Source organism: Eulemur rufifrons, chromosome 7, assembly GCF_041146395.1.
Source record: "Eulemur rufifrons isolate Redbay chromosome 7, OSU_ERuf_1, whole genome shotgun sequence".
NCBI classification, from domain to species: Eukaryota; Metazoa; Chordata; class Mammalia; order Primates; family Lemuridae; genus Eulemur; species Eulemur rufifrons.
This window is the reverse complement of record NC_090989.1, coordinates 108738992-108763467: the sequence shown is the minus strand read 5'-3', so window position 1 is coordinate 108763467 and position 24476 is coordinate 108738992.

Here is a 24476-nt window from a genome sequence, read left to right as displayed (position 1 = left end):
ATAAAACAAACTTTGTACATATGCTCTTTCATATTTGTGGAAGTGTAGCTTCAAGGTAGTTTTCTAGAAGTGGATTTCTTGGGTCAAAGGGAAAATAACGTAATCATAATTGTGAGATATTGCCCAATTTCCTCCATCAGGAGTCGTATCATTGCACTCCCACCAGTATTGTATGATAGTGCTTGTTTCCCCCACAACCTTGCCAACAGAATGTGTTGTCAAGCATTTGAATTATTGCCAATCTGATAGGTAAGAAATGATATCTCCATGTAGTTTTAATTTACATTTATCTTATTATGAGGAAAGTTCAATATCTTTTTACACATGTAAGGACTGGTTGTATATCTCTTTCTGTGAACTATAATTGTGTCTATTTTTCTGTCAGGTTTTGGAATTTATTCTTTCTCATTTTTAGGCATTCTTTATATATTAAACAGATTCATTCTTTGCAATAGAAGTTGCAAATATTTTTCACTGGTTTTTATTTGTCTTTCAACTTTGCTTATAATGTTGTAAGCCTTGCAAAGAAACTTTTATTTTTATGTAGTCAAAGTTATCAAGATTTTCAATTATTGCTTCAGGATCTTGTTTTATAGCTTTAAAAAAATTCTCTCCAAACCCAGTTATAAAGAATTTATTCATTTCTTCTTCTAGGGCTCTGATGCCTTACTTTTTTCACAATTATATTGCCAATCCACTTGGAATTTATTCTGGTATATGGTATGAGATAGGGATCTAAGTTTATCTTTTTTGAAATGGCTATCCATTTGTCTCTACATCATTTTTTAAAAAGTTAATAGTTTCCCTAGTGACCATCTTTATCTTTTATTAAACTTTCATATGTCAAAATAAAATCAGATGAAGTTAGAAAATTTTAAGGAGTTTATTGTACATACAAAAGAATACACACACACACACACACACACATACACAAAAGAATAGTCTCCAACTGCAAAACTTTGAAGAAATGAAAGAATGTAAGAATGGTACTAAGCTCTCCTTACAGCAGTTAAAGCACGGTTTATAAAGCATAAAAGAGGAGATATTTTGACCTTTTTCATGATCGTCTATTATATGTTAACATTTTTTTAGGGCAAAGAGCTGTTAAAGCTGATTTATTTATAGCTGATTGGTTTAATTTCACTGAATCATGCGGACAAAGATGTGTTTTGTGCTTGGTTTATGAGTGGAGATTACCATTTCAGGAAACTTCAGGATGACTGAAGTTTTGGTTATGTGATAATGAGCAGTTTGCCTTGAAGTATATCTAAACTGTAGCCTCCATTTATATTTTTCTTTAATACATAAATACTTGGATCTATTTTGAAATGTCTAGCCTGTTCCGTTTTCTATCTATTCATGCTATATATTTTTTAATTATATGCAAGTATTACTCTCCCATTCCTCTTGAAAAATAATTTTAAAGAAAGAGTGTAGTGTCCATGGGACTTGGTGACTAATTGAAAGTGGAGTTTGAAACAGAGGAAAGTGTCCAGGCTAACTGCCACACTTCTTTCCTAAGTGCCTTGGGTGGAAAGAAAGCCTGTTTTGCCAAAATGTGCCACGGAGAGAGTGCAAGAAAAGAATATCAACAAAAGAAGGAAACTTTGTATTACACCAGGAATATGCACAAGAAAAGGAAAACAGGAAAAAGGACTGAGAATGAAGAGATGTGTATTAATTTCACATGACTGCCATAACAATTTACCACAAACCGGGTGCTTTAAAACTTATTTTAAAAATTTATTGTCTCCCAGTTCAGGTGACTAGAGGTCTGAAATTAGGGTGCTGGCAGGGTTGGTTTCTTCTGGAGGTTTTGAGAGAGAATCTGCTCCATACCCCTCTCCTAGCTTTGGTGGTTGCCAGCAATCCTTGGTGTACCTTGGCTTGAGCTGCATCATTCCAATCTCTTCTTCCAGAATCATATGGCCTTCATCTCTCTGTGTTTTCACATGAGCTTCTTATAAGAACACCACTCATTGGATTCAGGGCCCACCTTAATCCATCTAACTAATTATATCTGCAAAGACCTTATTTCCCATAAGGTCACAGTCTGAGGTTCTAGATAGGTAGGAATTTTGTGGAACATTCTTCAGCCCATTAGAAGATGGGAGGAAACCAAGGGGTAGAAGAACCATGGAAATCAAAGGGAGACAATTTCAAGGTTCAATGGGACTGGTGCCTTGGAGAAGTGAAATGAAACATGCCCAGAGAACCAGCCACTGCTTGCTATCCTCTTGCTCGCCACTCTCCAGCCTCCCAAGCTCCTTTCAGTGCCCAAACCTGCAGAGCATGTCTTGCCCCCGTCCTTTCTGTTCCCACTGCTTGGAGCTCTCATCCCCACCTACCTTGGCTGGTAGGTGCCATATATCCTTCAGGCCTCATCTTGGAGCCCTGCAAGGGCAGGCTTCATATCCATTTTGGACAAATGTTTATCCAGTGCCTCTCACTGTGCTTGGCACATCATAGATTCTTCATAAAGGTTTGTTGAATGAATGGATGTGTTTTAAAGTAAATGACATTGTACAGAGCATATTTTTCAATAAATTGCTTTTTTATTGTCATAATTTGATTTTTTTTGTTTTCTTAACAATAAATCAATTTACCTCCTGGCACCTTCTGGTACAGACTTAAATAGCAATATTCAAAGCTCTGCTCTAACCACCCCTGGAGTGTGGACTCTCAAATTGAATATTTCTGTGTTAATGTCTCACCACTAAGATGTAGATTAAAGTTAATTTACAATCCCATGTAGCCTGTCTATACTGATGCATCTCAGAGAATATTATAGATGATATAACCTGAGTTTAAAAGTATATTTTATTTAGCACCTGTATGGTGCTTACTATGTTCCAGCTACTGTTGTAAGCAGTCTACCAATATTAACTCATTTAATCCTCATAATGACCCCATGAAGTAGTCACTATTATTACCTCCATTTGATGGAAGAGGAAACTAAGGTATGAAGAGGTTAAATTATTTGCCTGAAGTTATACAATTGATAACAGTTAAGCTGGGATTCAAACTGGGTAATGGGACTCTAGGTAGAGTCTATGCTCTAGGCTGCCTCTCCAGATCATGGCTTTGACCTTCTGTTAGATGGGCAGTTGCCTTTTTCTGCAGTGTGGGATGAAGAGATCAGCCTGCATGTTTCTCCAGTGATCCCTAGCTACAAGCACCACACCTGTATCCAGCTGCTCACAACACAACACACACAACTCTGTAAGAACACACAGTAATGTACACACCCTAGGCAACCCAAATCAGAGAATAGGAAAGCATTTTCTAAAGTTACCATAACCCAGAAAGGCATAATGGCATAATTTTGCTCAAAAAAAACACCCCTTACCCTGAATTTCACATTACTAATTTGAACATTTAATTTGAATTCTGGTTATTGTTTATCTTTCTCAATGAAATTGCATGGACCCTTGTGCTTTATATTTGCATGACAAAAGCTCATTACAGTAATTATTAACATTTTTCTCACAGCAAAAGAGTCATTTTACCCTAGATGGTTGTTTTTCAAAAAGGTTGTCATGATAGGCCATAGATTATGATAGAAAACAGAGTGTACTGTGGAATCGTTTTTGTGAAACTTTGTATACAGAATTGCTATATAAAATGTGATATGATGGGGATAAGACCACTGGGGCTTAGGGAGCCCATTCCTGAGGCCGTGGGAGGAGAGGAGATGAAGGAATGCTGCCTGAGCAGGAGCCAGAGATAAGAGCAGAAGTTAACTGCCTAGTTGGGGGACATTCCAGCGATCTGGGAGTACAGCAAAGCAGACTCCCACCTTAAATCCTGAGGGGCCTCATGCCTAAAAAGCCGCGGAGTGACTTGACATGCTAGCCACCCATGGCTGTAAAGGAAGATTGCAAAATGTCAGCCCAGGGAAGGGAAGTCAGGTTTAATTCTTAAAAACACCAGGTTGAGCTCCTTCCTTCCCCTTTTTCAGTAGAATGCCTCAGTTAATGGGGAGCCAACCTCCCAATTAGTAATACTAATCTCTTTGTTCTTCGATTGAATGGGCCACAGCTGCTGAGTTCAGAGATACTATCCATACATACCTTAAGGCGCAGTTGTGCTTAGTAATGAGCTATGTGTTCCTGCTTCTATAGATAAAAGAGTAATTAGCTAAGACATCTTGTGACTATTAGGGGAGACTTTAAACTTCTACACACTGTAACCCACGAGCTTTTCACGCGAAATCATTGTAATCTATAGCATGAAAAAGAGAATTAAAACAGGTGCTAGATTTCAGTCAGTACCACCTGGCTCATGGGAATGCTGGAGGTCCCCTGACTTACCCACACCCTTTCATCTTACTTTTGTGTCTGTGTCTTTGTCTCTCCCATCTCTTGCAGGGCACACTGCCCGGGGACCCGGTTATGCCGGGGGCATCGCAAACCCCGGATAGTGATAGGGTTTATATGCCTGAATCATCACAGCTTTGATCCAAGGTGGTGGAAAAGTTAACTCTTCACAGCAGAAACTTTAATTTACAAAATAGCAGATTTTACAGTTTCAAAATGTATAATGTCTAATCACCACTGGGTATTTGATTCTATTCATATATTATGGTTTACAAAGTACTTTACTGACATAATCTCACTGACCTAACAACTCTGTAAGGTATGCAGCAAGGACATTCTCGCTCCATGAACACACACCCAGATAACAAAGCCAAGATAGATAAGAGAGGTGGTCTCATGGCCGTGCTGGGGTGAAGCTCCCTGGCACTAGCTTTCGAGGCACTCCACGGCCGCTGGCTAAGGAATACATTCTGGTACTGAAAGGGGTCACAAATACCTCATGGGGTTAGAAGCATAGGAGCCTCAGTCAATTTTTAGCACTAGCTGGTGGAGGTGACTCTCTTCCCCACTCGTTTCCAAGACAACTTTGAGTTCAGAATGTGGGTGTATAAAGGTGAAGTCCTTATCAGCACCTGCCCTGATTGCCTGTGACTCAAGCATAGCTCTGCTCACCCTCCATATTCAGTTAGACCAGTGGGCCCCACCCCTGGCTGTACAGTCATTCACAATTAAAAATCCTGGGGCCCAAGGCATCGTGCAGACCAACTGCATCACATTCTTTGGGGTTGGGGGTATGGGCATTAACATTTTTCAAACTCCCCAGGGGATTCTAATGTTCAGCCAAGGTCAAGATTGATAGAATTAGAAAAATATCATGAATCTCATCTGGTCTAAGCCTGCAACTCTGTATTAAATAGGTCAATGCTTGATTTGAACATAACAAAAATGCATCAATGATCTGATTTATCTACAGATTTTTGGCTCATTATCATCATTACAATAAAGGTCAATTTATAAAGCAATCCTGCTTGGCGTTGCACTTTGCCAGTATTATCTAATTTAAACCTCCCTTGAGGTAGATGAGCATTCTCTCCAGTTCACAGGTGAGGAGACTGAGGCACATAGGATGACATGCCAAGATCACACAGTTGCTAAGTGGTGGAAATGGGATTCAAAACCAAATAGTCTTGACTCCAACACCTGGCACACTGAGAAGCGCTGCCTTCCATGTAGATTATTCATCTCATAAACTGGTTCTGTTTGATTGTTGGCATTTGTCTATACCTTTATGCCTCCCCAGATTAGTGGTAGCAGCCGAAACTGGCTCAGATCTTTTTCGTCTCTGCTCTTAATACTATCCTGTGATTCTCTCCCCCTAAGTAGGTTCCTTGAATGGAGAGGCTATGTTCTGTTCTACATACCACTGTATCTTCCATGTCCAGAACAATACCTGACACCTAGTGGGGCTTACACTCTGACCCATATGAACTATACCCATTTGACTAATTTACACAGTCATATTTCTATGTATTAATAAATGCTTCAAGAAACTGATACTGTAGTGTTCAAGTAGAAATAAAATGAAATATTTCAACTCTAAGTCCCAGGAGATTCTTAAAAACTTAAACAGTTCCATATAAAACTGTAGGCATTTGAGCTGAAAGATGTCTTAGAGAAAAATGTAATGACCCCAGTGTAGTCCTATTTGAAATTCAAAAATTGGGTGCTCCCACTCCTCCCTCTTCTTCCTTTTCAAAAAACAAGTTGGCGTACCATGCAGTGAAAGAGGAAATGAAACAAAGCTGTGTTCGGTGGCCTGGAGCATGAAGCTCAGGGACTCCAGCAAACCTGCCATAGTCAATAGTATGTAGTTATGAATTTTCAGAAATGTAGGTAAAGTCTACTTATAACATTTGTTTTAACCAGTAGGAAGTGCTCCAACAACTCAAGATACCAACACTGAAAAAAACTTCTGTAGCCCACACCTACTTTAGTAACTAGAAGGTCAATGTCTCCCTCCTGAAGTGCCCCCTCTCAAATGCCTCAAGTTTGGCTTTAGGCTGGCCAGGTATTCTCAACCCAAGGCGAGAGAGACTATTGGTCCAGTGCTGTCTTTACTTCTCTTGGCCACACGGTGTCACTGTTGAAGACCAGTTGGTTCACTTAAAAGGCTTCCTCTCCGCTGTGGGGAGCTGTTGGGGTGCCGGTCTCTGTTGGGGCATAGGGACACTTCATGGAGGACAGTGCCCTCCCTCAACACACAGATCTGCCAGGGGACCCAACGTGGCAGCCCTTTAAACCCAGCTCTTTCAGTTTATCTACACCTGGAGCTGGCCCCAGAAACTCTGGGCTGAATGGATCCCACTGTTTACAAAACTCCCTCCCACCCTTTCTTGTCAGTGATGGTGAAGGGGTAGCAGTTGAGAAGGGAGTGAACTTGATTAAGTTAGGGGCCAACGTGGGACTGGGGCTCCTAATTGCTGGTCTATGCTATTTCTGCAACATTACCCTACATATCCTTTTTTTTTTTTTTTTTTTTTTAGACAGAGTCTTGATCTGTCGCCCAGGTTAGAATTCAGTGGCGTCATCATAGCTCACTGCAACCTCAAATTCCTAGGCTCAGTTACGCCTCCTGCTTCAGCCTCCCAACTACAGGCATGTGCTACCATGCCCAACTAATTTTTCTATTTTTTGTAGAAACAGGATATCACTCTTGCTTAGGCTGGTCTTGAACTCCTGACCTCAAGCAATCCTCCTGCCTTGGCCTCCCAAAGTTCTGGAATTACAGGCATGACCACCATTGTCCAGCCTATTTCTGGAGATTTGGTTAGGCTTAGAAAGACCAAGGAATTACTTAGAGACTGGATGGGAGCTGGAAATGAGTCGAGGAGGGTGGCCAAGGTAGGCTCCTCAGCATCTGCTCTGGTTTTCTGCATTCCAGCACTGAACACACATGCCTTTGACCAGAGATCACTGGGTTCAAATTGCAGTTGGTCACTGGAGCCACCTCACTCCTGCTCCCTGTTTTCTATGTCCCTCTCTCCATCCCAGGTACTTGCAGGGTTCCCACAAAGTCTACTTATAGCAACCATGTAAACTGTTCCCAAACTCCTGGCCCACAGAAACTGTGAGAAAAAAAGAATTTGTTGTTTTAAACTGCTAAGTTTTGGAGTAATCTACTATGCATCAGTAAATAATGAATACAGGTGCTTTTCCAATGCTACACCCTCAACAACCCTGAGTGATAGCTATTGCCATATTTCACTAAATCTAAGATGCCTTGATTTCAAGATTCTCCATCTTTCTATGAACCATCTTTAGAACCATTTAAAAAGAAAAAAAAATGCTGCTAACTATTAATAAACTATGGCCTGCCTTCAGTTTTAAGACATATTTCAATTTCAGGTATGTTATATACTGACAAAAAAAGTTCATCTTAGAATTGATGAAACATATTACCTGCATTTTGTAAGAGGGATTTCTTCTCATGTTTTGAGGAAATAAAAACTTTCTTTTTCAACTCCATTATTCAGCTTGGTGTGGAGTGACCATTCCGTATATGTCTATTAAGAGGCTTTGTTTTGAGTAGAGAGGTCTGGTGTCCAATGGATATAACATGATCTCTAGGGTACACCTGGATTCAGCAGGGACCTTGTTCTTAACTATAGATCTGCACGGGAAATCCTTTGAAGACATGAGTTCTTCTAATTCTCATGTTAGTCAAAATCCTTTCTAGATTCTTAATCAACACTGTGCTTCCATTTCTCCGTTCTTAAGTGCAAATGTACTGCCTACGTGGCCCTTTAAAATCAGCCGCCCAAGGCAGCTCTTATCTCCTTAGAATAGCTGACATTGGGTGTCTACCCAGTGCCAGCATTCCCCACATACATTATCTGAGCCAGACATTATCATTCTCTCTGGAAATATGAGGGCAAATAAGCTGAAGGACGCTGAGAAACTTGCTTAAAATAACAAAGCTAGAGAGAGACAAAGGCTGGAGTGCTACCGGCTGTTCTTACTGCTACCCCTCCTACATCACTGCACCTCTTCTAAAGAATGATGGTGTGGCCTGCCCCTGGACTTAAAGGATTTTCACAGCACAACAAAAAAGGCAGCCAACTCCAGGGAGAGTTTTCAGAGGCCTCTCAATTGGCCTTTTACGTGAATAATATGCTGTCTTTCATCTTGGGAACATAGAGTGTTTCATAAACATTATCTCATTAGTTCTCATAACACCAGACATTTTCAAACAAATGAGTTAATGTTTGCAGAAAGTCCTCGAGATCTGAAGATTGTACGCACAGCATGAATGTACAGCATTGTCCTAAAGTCTGAACAGCTGTCACAGAGTCACAGCCTTGCGGAGCTCTCTTGTGAAAATGTCAGACCTTCCAATTCATGGTGATGAAGGCAGGAATGGAGCAGTAGGGTCCAACAAAGCCATCTCTGGTTTGGAGATGGAGTAACTCTGTAGAGCAGAGATGCCAAAGGGGATTCTACTGGCAACTCTGATCAATTATTGATGTTTGTCTGACTGCCTGAGTAGAGAAGGATCCCAAGGCCACATCTGGGCTTACGGGAAAGAGTTCTGGGCATGATTGGTGATGTTTGCCATGCGTACAGGACTGGAGAATTTGAAGTATATCTTCTAGGAATTGACCCTTCTTGAGATCAGTGATTCTTTACCTTGTACAGTAGAATCATCTGAAAAGCTTTTAAAAATACTAGTACCCAGGCATTGCCCCAGAACAATTGAATCAAAATTTCAGCACATGGAGTCTGGTCATCTATAGCAGCAGTCCCCAGCCTTGTTGGCACCAGGGACCAGTTTTTCCACGGACCGGGGATTGAGGGGTGGAGTGTCATTGGTGGGATGGAGGCTGGTACGGAGATCAGGCAGTTATGGGTGGCCCATTTCCTAAAAGGTCGTGGCCCGGTACCAGGCCACAGATCAGGGGGTGGGGATCACAGATCTATAGAGGTTTGAAAGTGCCCAAGTGATTTAAATTGGCAATTTTAATCTAACAATAATTGAGATTTAATTGGCGAGTCTAATCTAACACTAACTGAAATCCACTGCTATAGGAGTAGCACTCTCCAGGGCAGTAGTTCCAACCTTGACTGTACTTTGAGATTATATGGGGTCTATTAAAAACTTACTGATGCCTAGATCACATGCCATATATGCTGATTTAATTGATTTTGGCTGTGGCCTAGGCATTGGGGATTTTGAAAGCTACTAGGTGATATTTTTTATATAGGCTTTATTTTTTAGAGCAGTTTAAGTTCACAGCAAAATTGAACTGAAAGTACAGAGAGTTCAGTTCATGTTTACCGGCTGCCCCCAGGCACACAGCCTCCCCAACTTCCAACATCCCACGTCAAAGCAGTACATTTGTTATGATTGATGAACATCTGTTATATGTCCACTAAAGTCCATAGTTTACATTAGGTTTCACTCTTAGTGTTGCATATTCTGTGAGTTTTGACAAATGTATAATGACATGTATCCACTATTACAGTATCATACAAAAGTAGTTTCACTGCCCCAAAAGTCCTCTGTACTCCACCTATTCATCCCTACTGCCACACCCCCTGGTGGCAACCACTGATCTATTTACTGTCCCCATAGATTTGCCTTTTCAAAATTGTCTTATAGTTGGAATTATATAATATGTAGTGTTTTAAGATTGATTTCTTTTACTCAAAGGTGGGAGGATTGCTTGAGGTCAGGAGTTCAAGACCAGCCTGAGCAAGAGCGAGACCCCGTCTCTACTAAAAATAGAAAGAAATTAAGTAGACAACTAAAAATGTAGAGAAAAAAATTAGCTGGGCATGGTGGCACATGCCTGTAGTCCCAGCTACTCGGGAGGCTGAGGCAGAAGGATGGCTTGAGCCCAGGAGTTTGAGATTGCTGTGAGCTAGGCTAATGCCACAGCACTCTAGCCCAGGCAACAACAGAGTGGGACTCTGTCTCAAAAAAAAAAAAAAAAAGAAGTACTGTGACTTGGGCTTTAGCCCTGCTCAACCAGAGTTGAGCAGGAACATAAAAGAAGGCACACTTCTCTGTATCCCTAGAGACAGGTGTGCAGAACTTGGTCTCAGACATAGACCCACAAATAGCCCTGTGACTTGGTTTCATCCCCTCTCAGCAGCAGAGCAAGGCCAGTCCTACCTGCCTAGGAAAACCCAGTGATGCTGCAGTAGCCCTCACAGGGACCTGGAGGGAGCCACATCTGTCCACACACCTGGTGACAGGCATGCTATCTATGGATCCAACTGCAGACCCTGAAGTGGACCCTTGTCCCGGGGCTAGCTCTACTGACCAAAGTACTGGAGGCAGTACAGTTTGCACAGGGAATGGACATTATCCATGCTCACTCAAGCCCCTGGTAACAGGCCTACCACAGCAGACTTCAGTGTGGACCCAGCAGCAGCCACATCATATGGTTCCAACCCCCCTCAACTACAGCTCTGAAGACAATCCCATCAGCCTGTAGGTCCAAAAGGAGAAGGTCTCTATCTGCTAAAACCAGTCTTTAAAGAGATGTTTCTTCCTTCAAATGCATAGACACTAACACAAGGCTACATGGATCATGTAGAAGCAGGCAAACCTGATTATTCCTGACTCCACCAAAGAAAACAAAGCTTCACTAAATGACCCCAAAGATATGGAGATCTGTGAGTTGTCTGACAAAGAATTCAAAGTAATAATCTTAAAGAAGTTTAATGATGTGCAAGAGAACACACATAGACAACTAAATGAAAGCAGAATAAAAATTCATGGTCAAAATAAGAAGCCCAATAAAGAAATAGAAAATATACAAAAGAATAGAACAGAAATTTGGGAGCTGGAAAACACAATTACAGAACTGAAAACTTAAATGAAGAGCTTCAGGAACACACTCAATCATGCCAAGGAAAGAATTAGTGAACTGGAAGATAGGTCATTTGAAATTAGTTAATTACAGGAACAAAAAGAAAAAAAATGTAAAAATATTGAAGAAAGCAAAAGTATAAAGGATCTGTGGGACACAATCAAGTGCATGAATATGTGATTTATGAGAGGTCCAGAAGGAGAAGAAAGAAAAAGGGTCAGAAACCTATGTAAAATGATAATGGTTGAAAATTTATCAAATCTAGAAAGGGATATGGACATACAAATTCATGAAGGTCAAAGAATTCCAAGCAAGATCAACCCAAAGAATATTATATGAGATACATTAGAACCAAATTGTCAAAGACAAAGAGAGAATCTTGAAAGCAACAGGAGAGAATAAAAAGACTATCACATATAAGAAAGTATCAATAAGGCTAGCAATGGTCTTCTCAGTAGAAACCTTATAGGCCAGGAGGGAGTGAGATGTTATATTCAAAGTGCTAAAAGAAAAAAACCTGCCAACCAAGAGTATTTTATCAAGCAAATTTGTCCTTTAGAAATGAAGGATAAAGACTTTCCCAGACAAAGGCTGAGGGAGTTTATCACCATTAGACTTGCATTCAAAGAAATGCTAAAGTAAGTTCTGCAAGCTGAAACAAAAAGACATTAGTTAATAATATGAAAACACATGAAAATATAAAACTCACTGATAAAAGTAAGTATATAGTCACATTCAGAATATTCTAACACTGTAAAAATGGTGTATAAATCACTTTTAATCCTAGTATAAAAGTTAAAAGATTAAAGTATTAAAGGTAACTATTGCTAAAATAATTTGTTAATAGATACACAATATAAAAGCATGTAAAGTATGACATGAATAACATAAAAGGTTGGGGGGAGAAGTAAAAGTGTAGACTTTTTTAATGTGATTAAAGTGAAGTTGTTATCAACTTAAAATAGATTGTTATAACTATAAGATGTTGTATGTAAGCCTCTTGATGACCACAAAGAACAAAATTCAAGTAGACACACAGAAGATAAAGAGAAGGAAATCAAAGCATATCACTACAAAAAATGAACATATCACAAAGGAAGACAACAAGAGAGGAAGAAAGGAATAAAGGAACTAAAAAACAATCAGAAAAAAATTAACAAAATAACAATAGTAAGTCCATACCAATCACTAATTACTTTAAATGCAAATGGATTAAAATCACCAATCAAAAGACACAGAGTGACTAAATGAATTAAAAAAGTAAGACCTAACATTATGCAGCCTACAACAGATTCACTTTAGCTTTAAGAACACACATAGACTGAAAATGAAGAGATGTAAAGAACATATTCCATACAAATGGTAACCAAAAGAGAACAGTAGTGGCTAACTTATGTCCAGACAAAAGAGAAATTCATTCAAAAATCTATCAAGAGACAAAGGTCACTATATAATGATAAAGAGGTCAATTCATCAAGAAGATAAAACAGTTGTAAATATTTATGTACCCCAAAAGGTAGCACTAATTTTTTTTGAGACAGGGTCTTGCTGTCTCTCCTGGGCTAAAGTGCAGTGGCCTTATCCTATCTCAGTGCAACCTCAAACTCTTGGGCTTGAGCAATCCTCCTGCCTCAACCTCTCAAGTATCTGGGACTACAGGCACGTGCCACCATGCCCAGCTAATTTTTTTATTTTTTGTAGAGACAGGGTCTTGCTGTTGCTCAGGCTGGTCTTGAATTCCTGGCCTCACACAATCCTCTGACCTTGGCCTCCCAAAGTGCTAGGATTATAGGTGTGAGCCACCACACCCAGAAATAGCACTAAATTTATAAAGCAAGTATTAATAGAATTAAATGAAGAATTAGACAGTAATACAACAATAATAGGGTACTTTTATACCCCACTTTCAACAATGGATAGATGATCCAGGCAGAAAATCAATAAGGAAACCATGACTTAAATGACATTATACAACAAATGGACCTAACAAATATATACAGCACATTCCATTCAACAGTAGCAGTATACACATTCTTCTTGAATGCAAATGGGATAGTCTTCAGAGTAGATATGTTAGGCCACAAAATAAATCTTAACAAATTTAAGATTAAAATTACATAAGATGGCCAAATAGATACAGGTAGTATGTGCCTCTCCACAGAGAGGAATCAAAATACTAAGCAGATTCTCATATTCCAAACAGACCCTCTAGGAGAAAATGCTAGGATTCACCGGGAAAACAACAGAAAGTACCAAAAGTAGGTAAGGAAAGGGTTCAGGGAAACGTGCCTGGCCAGGGACTGGCTAAGAGCTGAGAGAAGATTTTGGATATGTGGAAATGGTAAGAAAGAAGCCCTTAGGGCTCCACATTCTGAGACAGGCTTTTACAATCTTGGGGACAAAAGAAATCCCTGACCCATGCAGGTCTTGGGCCTAACTCAAAGGTCTAACAAAACAATAACACAAAGGAGGAAGAGAAAGGAATTATATGGCAACACAACAGAAGTTCAGCAAACCACAAAGACAAAAAGAGAAAAGAAAGAAATAATTTATGAAACAAGTAGAAAACAATTAACAATATGACAGAAACAAAGCCTCACATATCAATATTAACCTTGAACATAAATGGATTAGATGCTTGACTTAAAAGATATAGATTGGCAGAATGGATTAAGACACATGACCTCACTATATGCTGCTTGCAAGCAACTCATCTTACCTGTAAATGCACATAGACTGAAAGTAAAGTGGTGGAAAAATATATTCCATGCAAATGGAAATCAAAAGCAAGCAGAAGTAGCTATACTTATATTAGATAAAATGGATGTTAAGGCAAAAATAGTAAAAACCAAAAACAAAGATAATTATATAATGATAAAGGGATCAATTCAGGAAGAGAGTATAACAAGCCTAAAAAAAAAAATATATATATATATATATATATATATATATATATGTACACTCAATATAGGATTACCCAGGTTCACAAAACAAATATTACTAGATCTAAAGAGATAGATAGCAACACAATAATAGTACGTGACTTCAATACCCCATTCAAAGCACTAGACCGATCATCAAGACAGAAAATGAACAAAGAAACAATGGACTTAAATTGGACTTTAGACTGAATGAATTTAACAGACATTTACAGAACATTCTAGCTAACAACTACAGAATATACATTCTTGTCATCAGCACATGGAATATTCTTCAAGATAGACCATGTGTTAGGCTGCAAAACAAGTCTTAACAAATTTTTTAAAAATCAAAATCATATCAAATATCTTCTCAGACTACAGTGGAATAAAGCTACAAATCAATATGAAGAGGAACTTCAGAAACTATACAAACATATGGAAATTAAACAACATGCTCCTGAATAATCACTGGGTCAATGAAGAAATTAAGATGGAAGTTTAGAAAATTTTTAAAATGAATGAAAATTAAAACACAACATATCAAAACCTCTGGGACACAGAAAAAGCAGTGCTAAGAAGGAATTTTATAGCATTAACTGACTACATCAAAAACATACAAAGATCACAAATTAACCACCTAACATTGTACCTCAAGGAGCTAGAAAAACAAAAACAAACTAAACCCAAAGTTAGCAGAGGAAAATAAATAACAAATATCAGAGCAGAACTAAATGAAATATAGATTAAAAAAATACAAAGGATCAATGAAATAAAAATTGATTCTTTGAAAAGATAAACAAAATTGATAAACCACTAGCTAGACTAACCAAAAAAAGAAGAGAGAAGACACAAATAAACACAATCAGAAATGAAAAAGTAGATATTACAACTAGTACTACAGAAGTACAAAATATTATCATGAATAACTATATGCTCACAAATTAGAAAACCTAGAGGAAATAGATGAATTCCTGAAAACATACAACCTCCTGAGATTGAACAAGGAAGAAATAGAACTTCTATTAATAAATAGACCAATAACAAGTAGCAAGGATTGAATCAGTAATAAAAAATCTCCCAACTAAAAAAAAGAACTAGATGGATTCACAGCCAAATTCTACCATATGTGAAAAAAAAAAAAAAAAAACTGGTGCCAATTTCACTGAAACTGTTCCAGAAGATCCAGAAGGAGGGAATCCCCCCTCTCTGAGTCTATGAATCTAACATCATCCTGATACTAGAGCCAAGAAAGTATGCAACAACAACAAAAAAAGAAAACTGCAGACCGATATCTCTGATGAATATAGACACAAAAATCCTCAATAAAATACTAGCAAACCAAATCCAATAGCACATCAAAAAAATAATTCACCACAATCAAGTGGGTTTCGTCCCAAGAATGTAAAGATATTTCAACATATGCAAGTCAATACATGTGATACACCACATAAGCAAAGTTAAAAACAAAAATCATATGATCATTTCAATAGATGCAAAAAGAGTATTCAATAAATCCAACATCTCCTCATGATAAAAACCCTCAAAAAACTTGGCATACCAGGAACATACCTAAAAATAATAAAAGCCATATATGACAAAACACAGCCAACATCATATTGAATGGGGAAAAGTTGAAAACATTCCCCTGATACCCAGAACAAAACAAGGATACCTACTGTCACCACTTGTATTCAACAGAGTACTGGAAGTCCTAGCAGAGCACTCAGGCAAGAGAAAGAAATAAAGGGCATCCAAATGGGAAAAGAGGAAGCAAAATCATCTCTGTTTTTTGATGATATGGTCTAATACCTAGAAAACCCTGAGGACTCCTCCAAAAGACTCCTAGATTTGGTAAATAAATTCAGCAAAGTCTCATGTTACAAAAATCAATAACATTTCTATACTATCTTCTGCATAGCAAAGGAAACAATCAACAAAATGAAAAGGCAATATATGGGATGGGAGAAAGTATTTGCAAATCATCTATCTTACAAGAGGCTAATATCAAAAATATATAAGGAACTCAGACAACTCAATAACAAAAAAACCCCAAATAAACCTATTAAAAAATGGGTAAAGGATCTGAATATAATTTTTCCAAAGAAGACATACAAATGGCCAACAGGCATATGAGAAGGTGCTCGATGTCAGTAATCACTAGGGAAATGCAAATATCACCTTACAACTGTTAAGATGGCTACTATCAAAAAGACAAGAGATAAGTGTTGGCAAGGGTGTGGAGAAAAGGGAACCCTTGTATACTGTTGGTGGGAATGTAAATTGGTTCTGCCATCGTGGAAAGCAATATGAAGTTTCGTCAGAAAATTAAAAATAGAACTACCATACTTTCTAGCAATCTTACTTCTGGGTACATATTCAAAGGAAATGAGACCAGTATCTCGACAAGATATTTGTATTCCCATGTTCATCGCAACATTGATCACAATAGCCAAGATATGGAAACAACCTAAGTTGCTTATTGACAAATGAATGGATAAAGAAATTTGGTATATATATTCCCAGCCATAAAAAAGAAGGGAATCTTGTCATTTGCAGCAACATGAATGAACCCGGAGGACATTACGCTAAGTGAAATAAGCCAGACACAGAAAGAAAAAAATACTGGATATCTCACTTATATGTGGAATCTAAAAACATCAAACTCATAGAAGCCAAGAATGGAAAATGGTTGCCAGGGGCCCAGTGGTGAGGAAAATTGGAACATGGTTGGTCAAAGGATACAAACTTTCAGCTGTAAGATAAATAAGTTCTGAGGATTTAATGCACAGCATGGTGCCTGTAATACTGTACTGTATACTTGAAATTTGTTAAGAGGATCTTAAGTGTCCTCACAGCCCCCCTCCCACCACACACACACACATACACACACACACGCACACAAATGCAAATTGTAACTATATGTGGGGATAGATGTGTTAATTAACTTGATAGTGGTAATCAATTCACAATGTATGTGTATATCAAATCATCACATGATACACCTTGAATATGTATATCTTTTATTTATCAATTATACCTCAGTAAACCTTAGAGGGGATCCCAAAGTTCATGACTTGGGTAAGGAAGGGGAAAATGGGGCAAGAACTAAGGAGAGTGATAATTTAATGGAACTACTTCTCTGTTCTAATTTTTTTTTCATGGCCAAAATACTACTAATAATAATGATATCTGACACAGAACTTTATAGTTTATAATGAATTTGCATATGGGATCTAGTTTAATCATCCCAACCATGGTAGGTAGGTAGGGGTAATATTATCATCTCCATTTTACAGATTAGGAAACTGAGGCTCAGAGAGAAAAAGTGGCTTGTCCAAGATCAGCAACCATGACCCAAACCCAGGGTTCCTGAGCGAAGCCCAGCACCCTTTCTATGTTTCTCAGCTATTCAAATTCCTATGGTTGTTCAGCTTATTCTAAGTTACTTTCTATCGTATAATACTTCAGGGTACACAGTTGTCACTTAATTCTGTGACATTAAGAACGTAGTTGTCATTTAATCCCCTGCAATATTAAAGAAGGAATGATTTCCAAAGGAAAAAGGGAATCTTCTAAAAGACGAGTGGAAACAACCACCTACTTCTGCTCAGTGGGAGCCGTTGGGTTTGCATTACTTCCAAAACTATTTCTGAATATTGCTGACAGGAGGGTGGAAGGTGTAGAACCATGAAAAGGGTTTTGCTCAGGGAGGCCCAAGGAACCTCTTCAGCCCTCTGCATTCTTTCCTTTTGTACCTGAGCCCCATTCTCCCATGTGCCATGTCTCCGCAACCATGAAACCCTGATGCTTTCACATGTATAAGGAGCCCTGACTATGTAGACAGGAATATTGCTCTCATTATGCAAGAGAAGACTCACCATCACCTCCAGTGTGATGCTTCCTTGGGCCAAGAAAACGCCCCATTGCTCACAGGTTGCCTGACTCACAGGGTACCTTGACCTTTGCCAGGGACTCTGAAGAGTGAGTCACTCAGCTTGCCTTTGCAGAAACTGGTCATTTCAGTTCTGTCTTTTTCCAGCCTTAAGCTTTTTCTGCCCCATGTCCACGGCATGTCTTTGCACCCATACCTCTACTGCCACCCACAAGAGGATGTATGGGCAAATGTACTTGGAAATTACTTTTCAACCCCTGCAAGGGTTTATAGGTGACATATATTATTACCTAGCCTCAGATACAAGCATACCCTATGATAAACACATTGGGATTCAGAAATATAGCTGGGTGATATTTCAACCTCTGAAATTCTGTTACCTCTCCCACTCAAAAGGGTCTCTCACTTGGAGACCAAGTCAGTTACAGCAGAATTTTTTTTCTCAAAAATTATGGCATTGGAAGTTAAGACTTCACCCACCTCAGGAGCTGGTTTGTTTAAAGGGCACATAATATTTTCTTAGAGAAATGGAGCAAGCTCAACTAGGTGGAAACCCCACCAACCTATTTGAGAACAGAAGATGTGGACAAAACACATCCGTGTTCCTGTCCATTGAATGGGAAGAAGTTAATTACATGAAGCATTTTTTTCTTTCATCCTAAGCTTCTGGGTGTCATTGAATGGTCCCTCTGAACTCCATCTCTCTCTTGTCATTAAATGAGAATTCATTTTGTTTTCAGCTCTATGCTTTTCTTCCCATCTGCTATTCACTCTCTCTCTAAAGCTGTGGTCCTAGGGTCTGATAGTTAAATAATTTGGAAGTTTTGAATTAACAGGTTTTTACAACAAGACTCTTCAGAGCTAGTGGAATATTAATGTGTGTAGTAAATCTTCAGGAAGATTGTGTGGTACACACTATTTCCCAGACTTTTTCAAGGGCATCTCATAAGATTTATGTTTAGTTCATAAGATGTTGATGAAGTCTCAGACAGAGACTGCCATCCCCTCCTTTGTTATGGGTTAAACTGTATCTTCCTCAAAAAAAGATATGTTGAAATCCTAGCACCCAGTATCTCAGAAGGTAACGTTATATTTCATTTGGAAATATGGTCTTTACAGAGGCAATCAAGGTAAAATGAAATTATTACAGTGGGCCCTAATCCAATATGACTGATGTCCTTATAAAAAAGAGAAATTTGGTCACAGAGATGGACATGAGCAGAGGGAAGACAAGGTGAAGGGACACATGGGGGAGACAGTCATCTACAAGCCAAGGGATGTCTGAGGTTTCCAGAGCTAGGAGAGAGGCTTGCAACAGATCCTTTCTACTGCCTTCAGAGGAAGCATGACCCTGCTTACACCTTGATGTCAGACTTCCAGCCTCCAGAACCATGAGATAAGAAGTTTCAGTTGTTCTAAGCTACCAATTTGTGATACTTTGCTACGGCAGCCCTAGGAAACAAATACATTCTTTGAGCTGGGTTGTGGGCAAATCAGGTTCATTTTTTTTCTTTCTACTTCCTTTTTTTTTTAAAAAAAAATACATTTCAAACTTTCCATAATGAGCATAAAACTAACAAAAGTACTCATTTTCCCCCTCTACCATTGTAATAGAAGTAACCAGTTTTAGTTAGGCAAATGGCCAGCTAGATAAGAGGTAAACAAACTTTTTCTGTAAACGGGCAGAGAATAAATATTTTAGGCTTTGTGAGACATATGTTCTCTGTCACAACTCTTCAACTCTGCCATTGTAGCAGGAAAGCAACCATAGACAAGACATAAGCAATGAGTGTGGCTGTGTTCCCATAAAATGTTATTGACAAAACAGGTAGCAGACCAGATTTGGCCCACAGGCCATAATTTGCTGACCCCTGATCATTGAGCACCTACTATATGCTGGGCACTGTTCTAGGAGCTTGGAATGCATCATAGTCAAGGTTTCTGCTCTCACAGAGCTTGGAAAGCCTCATTCACAGTTACGTCCTCAGCACCTTGTGCATTGCATGGCATACAGTGGGCAACCTATAAAGACTGAATCAGTGAGTGACTGACAGGTCCCAGGCAGGAGGAAATGAGCCAAACCCTGGGGGTACTAGGCCAGGGGAAAACTCTGGGACCCCTGGGACACTAACTAGAGCACAAGAAAAGAAGCTCCATTGGTAGTTTGATTCTTTGACAAGGAAAAAAGCAAATAAACATCAATGAGTTCTCATATGCACCAAAAGATGTACAAAAACAATCACACCAACATATTTCCTAAGCTCCTTAAACTGAAAATAACCCAAACGCCCATCAGCAGAATAATGGATAAAAAAGCCATAATGTATTCAATACATGAAACAACATGGATGAATCTCACAAAAGTGAGAACCAAAAGCATCTACTCTTGCATCCCCTCACACACACAGCTTAGGCACTGAGAACTGAAACCACAGCTTATCGTCTACATTAACATGATTTACTTATTCCATATCTTCGTATGAATAGTTTTACTATTCCAGGAGACTTGCCTAGGCAAATAAATTGATTGCTCCTTATTGGAACCTCATGAAAGATACATCATCTCTTCAATAGACACATCAACAGTTTATATCCCAAGAGCCTTTGAACCCCCTACCTCAAAATCCTTGCCTTGTTGTTTCCACCAGTCTCACATGATGATATCGTTATCCTTAGCAATCCTATTCAAGCCCTTACCTTGAAAGAATCACCTTGAACCAGAATCAAAATCTCAAGTCCAACCTTTTCCTTCCCCCTCCAAGACACTACCAAAGCTCCTCCAAGGTGGTATTCTCCCTTCCTGCAACGAGCAGCACACTCAGCTTTGTCTTACCAATAGATTGTTCTGGTGATACTTCAGGAGCCAGTACTCCATAACATAATGTTCAGTGAGAAAAACCAGACACCAAAGAGAACATACTTTATGAATCAATTTGTATAAAGTCAAAGAACAGACAGAACAAATTTATGATGATAAAAATCAGAACCATAGTTGTTTGGGGTGTATGTAGTAGTGGTGATGGGGTGCAAGTTGCCTGGGAAAAGATATGAGGGAGTCTTCCATGTGCTGGAAATATTCTGTATCTTGATCTGGATAGTGGCTACATGGTATAAACACATGTAAAAATTCATTAAGGTGTACATTTTTATGTGCATTTTACTGCATGTAAAAAAATTTTTTTAAAGGTTAAAAATTTAATAGGTGTCAGCAATTAGTAAGGATCTGACTGTAGTGTTAGAACTATTGCTTTAGCCAAGGGATTACCTTGAACAATGTGGAGTTAGGTATTCTGAGAGATCCCAGGCTCACTACTTTGGTTTTGCTTTCAAACCCTTTTGGGCATCATCTAGGATTTGAAACAGAGATGGCCATGCAATTGGCCCTGAGCCCTGCACACAAATCAAGGATATTTGCCTACATGTAACACAGAGGGGTGGGGTGAGAATTAGTAGCAAGTGGAATGTTTGACACAGAGACTTCCAGTTGCAGGATGCAACTAGTGGACATAGATATCTTGAAATGGCATTTCTTGGGGAACTGTAGTATTGCTCCTCTATAACACCTGTGTGTGAAATGTTCCATAAGAGAGACCCTTTCTCTGTTTTAAGGATTTAGCTACATTAGTTGAGATTATATCCAGAATTGTGTCCTCAAAATTGGGGGTAGAGGGCTGAGAAAGATGATTTTGGATCTCATTGTTTGTGAGATTCATCCATGTTGTCTCATGTAGTAATCGTTTTTTCTTCTTAATTGCTGTATGTTAAGAAAATGTGTGTGTGTGTGTGTGTGAGAGAGAGAGAGAGAGAGAGAGAGAGATTGATTTCAGGAAGTAATATGAAATCTAGCTTCAGAAAAACCCAAAAGTCTTCTTTAACTACAGTAATTAAGCATCTAAATTGGCCAAGACTCGCATACACAAAATATTTAATGTTAAAAGAGAAAGAGGAACAATTTCCACTAGCCTAGGATGCGTGATTCAATTTCTCTGTTTGTTCAGGCACACTGAATCATTCCCACACACTGGGCTGGGCCAAGTCCAATAAATACATGCCATTATTACCTCTCCTAACACCTTAGAAAACTACAATAAGGAAAATTTAGGTTGTGCTACACAAAGCCCTGAAAAAAGGCCAATGCTCAAAGAAAAGTTGTGTCATCATTTAATTTTTTAAATGGAATAACAAATATATAATTGATATTTGTAAAAATCTTACTTAGTAGCTGGACGAAGTAGAAAGTGTGCACTTATGATTTCCAGACAGAATAGGACTTAGGGCCTGCACACAGTATTTTTAGCCTGTGGTTACTGTCTGCTTCACCTGGCCCATCCCTCCCCCTAATTGCAGGAGAATCATTTCCCAGTGTTTACTGTAGGATGACTCCTCTTTCCCAACACAAGAACAATGGTTTTCTCATACACTTGGGGAGTTTCCTTTAAAAACAGTGGACTGCTCTCCGAATGATTTTAGGACTGAATCTTTCTTCCCATTTTTTGTTTACTTTCCAAACGTAATATGTGTTTATTGCAGAAACCTTAGAAGGTATAGATAAGCAAAATGAATGAAGACAAAAATCACATAGAATCTGATTAAAATTACTTTTTAGTAATATATTTATATATATGTTTATAATATATGTGTCTATATAGAGAGAGAGCTCATTTTTCTGTATTTCAAAACTTTCTCTTTCATGTAATGTGTGGTTCATATCCTTTACCCTGACTTAATGGCCTTTTATCATTTTATTATACTGACCACATTTTATCAGACAAATTCCTGGTCAGACATTTAGACTCTTGTCATTTTTCTTGGTATTACAAACAATACTCCCACAATTATCCCTGGAGACTGAGCTATTGAAGCATCCTTGATGAATCTCTTAAAATAAATTTCTAAGAGTAAAAATACTGGGTTAAAAAGGACATGTAGACTTTATAGATTGTTGACACGTATCACGAAATTGCTTTTCTGAAGAGTTGCACCACATCCCACACCTGTTCCCACCATGGGTGAGAGTCACAGGAAACATAATCAAAAAGATCTCACACACATGCAAGAAACGCAAACTGTGGTGAACGTACCATTCCATCAATTTCCTTAGATTTTAATTCAAGAGATTTCCTTTATGCAGATAGTTATTTGTAAATTTGGTAACTATGGTAAATTGACACACAGAGGCCGTGTGTACTATTCAAGTGATTCAGATTCTACAGTAATTTTTATTATTTTTATGTTGCCATGTGATAATGAGCTGTTTTGGTATAATCCCTGAGGGAGTTTCCAGCCAAATTGCAAGGCCTAGACTATTACAGACCCAGGGTGTAGGCTATAAACAGAACTTGACAAGGATGTAAGGTAACTCATGCAAACTATTTCCTCTGGGCAACGGCGTTGTCTACTATTAAAGAATTTACAAACAAGGGGAGACTTTGAGTCACTTAAATTCAGGTTCTGGAATAGGGATGACTGAGGGTCACAGGGCCCTGCCAAAGCCCCCATTAGGTGAGTGGAGGATTTGAATGCCAGTGTGGGACAGTGAGAAGACTCTACCCCTGGGTAGGGGTGGCAGAGGAGGCAGAGGAGAGGAGTAGGGAAAGCATGAGTGTTAATGTTAGACTGACCTGGATTCTAGTATCAGTTTTTTTCATCTGCTGACGATGTGGCCTTGGGCAGAGTATATGACATCACTGAGCCTCGACTCTAGAAAATGGAGACAAGTGCTACCTTCCGGGCTGTTGAGAGATTCAGGGGCATAATATGTGTAAAACTAACCACAGTAACTGACGCATTGAAGGAACTCAGTAAATAGTTGCTATTACTACCATAATGGTTAATAGTTATTGTTGCCATTTCCTTTGAGGATAAATTTAGGAAAAAGTGGTGCTTGTAACTGACTGTTTTGCCTTTTTTTTTTTTTTTTTTTTTGGATTCTCTATTGTAGAGGTTCTTAACCTGGTGTTCAAGAACTCTCAAGAGATCCATGGATAGATATCTCTGGGGATGGGGTATTAAACTTGGATGGGGAAAGAATAGGGTCATTATTTTTTACTAACCTCTAGCCAAAATTTAGTATTTCTTTTAATTACAACTGTGTGCACCAAATCAAAGTAGTATCAGAAATACTGATCATACTTTGCTCTACAATAAAATATACATAGTTTTCATACCATGTTAAATTTACTGCAGGTATCTCAAAATATCATTTTAATTGAAATCATGTTTCAAAAGTGTGGCAGTTCTTAGACCCACTCATCAGAAGCCTGCTAGGACACACGTGATTGCTGTCTTCCTGTCCACAGACATTGGAGAGATGGAGCTGGCTGTCAAACTATGCTGTAATTTTTTAAAATATTTTGAAAAAATATTTTAGTATGTTGGTTTACTTTGTAACTCTACGTACTTTAGAATTACATAGAATTACATAGGTACCCAGAGGAACTGTGGCACAAAAAAGGATAGAACCTTC